Raw genomic sequence first — 1,718 nt, 5'->3', positions numbered from 1 at the left:
ATCAATTTCTTCTCTGTAAAGGATGGAGAGATGTCAAAATTAGGTTGGTTTCAAACTTTTGCAGATTAGGATATATATATAATTAGATAAATAGATAGACAGACAGACAGATATATAGATTTACAGACAGACGGACAAGACAGAGCGATAAGAGAGAGAACAAGAGGGGGATAGACAGCGATGCATATGTTGTATAGGCCTACATATGTATGTTTTACATACAGACGACTATATATATATATACACGTATATATATGGATATACATGTATATGAGTAAAATGAATATTCATCATCAATATATGATAGGAAGAGAGCCATTAACACCTGATACTTACTGCAGTTTTTTTTTTAATTTGTAAAAATACATCGAGCGGAAGAGACCTCCCGAAACCTTTCCTGAATAACGTGCGGCGGAAGCGAGCGAGGAAAGGCAGTCGAGAGCTTATTAAAAGCCAACATGTAGTTGACAAACCAAGCAGACGGATGGGAAGTCTATCACCATGAATGTAAATGTACAAACGCCAGGATAAAGATGTCATGCTAGCGATAAATGAGTTTGCGTCGATTTTTCTATCAGGAATTGACTGGTTTTCCGCACAACTCTCACCAGATTTACTCTACCAAGGTATAGTGACCCTTATCGATACCAATAACAGTAATAACCAGAATAGTCATTTAAATAAAATTGATAGTAATGCTAATGAAAATGAGGATTACGGCAATTATACAAAAATAAAAATAATTACTATAACACATAATATGTTCTAATTTTCCTCCAATAAATATCGATAAAAAGAAACACGACTTGTATGGAAATAAATTATTCCCACAGAAACAAGAAATAAATAAAAATAAAAACCAAAAATGCGTATGTGTGTTCGTTCTCATCAGTCAGTCTTGTTTTCCACTGCAAGGGCTTATTAATTAAGGAAGGTGGGGGAAGATATTTCTGCCTAGAATAACTCTCTCTCTCTCTCTCTCTCTCTCTCTCTCTCTCTCTCTCTCTCTCTCTCCCCTCCTCTCCCCCATCCCCTCTCTCTTTCTCTCTCTTCGTCCCTCCCCCCCTCTCTCTCTCTCTCCCCCCCCCCCTCTCTCTCTCTCTCTCTCTCTCTCTCTCTCTCTCTCTATTTCTCTCCCCTCCTCTCCCCCACCCCCCTCTCTCTTTCTCTCTCTTCGTCCCTCCCCCCCCCTCTCTCTCTCTCTCTAAATAGATAAAAATAGACATATGCAGATAGGAAGATAGATACAGATAGGTAGATAGATGGATTTGCTACTTTCTTTTCCCTCTCTTTTAATGATTTAAATAGACCGATAAAAATTAATGATTATCCAAACATACCCCATATCAGTTTTCATCAACGACCTGTGGCGGTGAAAGATAGTAAGCAAAATAAAACTGCCTCTGCCAGCAGTACCAAAACTGTCACACAATGAAATGTCACGAAAGCTTTTTGTGACTATTCATACATATTGTGTTTTGGGAAAGACAGTGTCAATCGGAATGCCAGAGGTCATTTACAGACGTCATTTCATACGTGAGATTCCATATTTTTAGATTCGTGGCAACTCTCCTGCCTGGGCGTTTTTACTCATTACTTAATTTCCTGATACCTATTTACTTCTTTGTAAAAGGATGGAGAGATGTCAAAATTGAAGTAGATAAAAGTGATAATAATGGCAATAGAAATAATGAATACAACATTGTCACGACAATAAG

This window comes from Penaeus monodon, chromosome 5, assembly GCF_015228065.2.
Source record: "Penaeus monodon isolate SGIC_2016 chromosome 5, NSTDA_Pmon_1, whole genome shotgun sequence".
NCBI classification, from domain to species: domain Eukaryota; kingdom Metazoa; phylum Arthropoda; class Malacostraca; order Decapoda; family Penaeidae; genus Penaeus; species Penaeus monodon.
The sequence above is the reverse complement of the archived record's forward strand: the minus strand, read 5'-3'. Positions refer to the sequence as shown.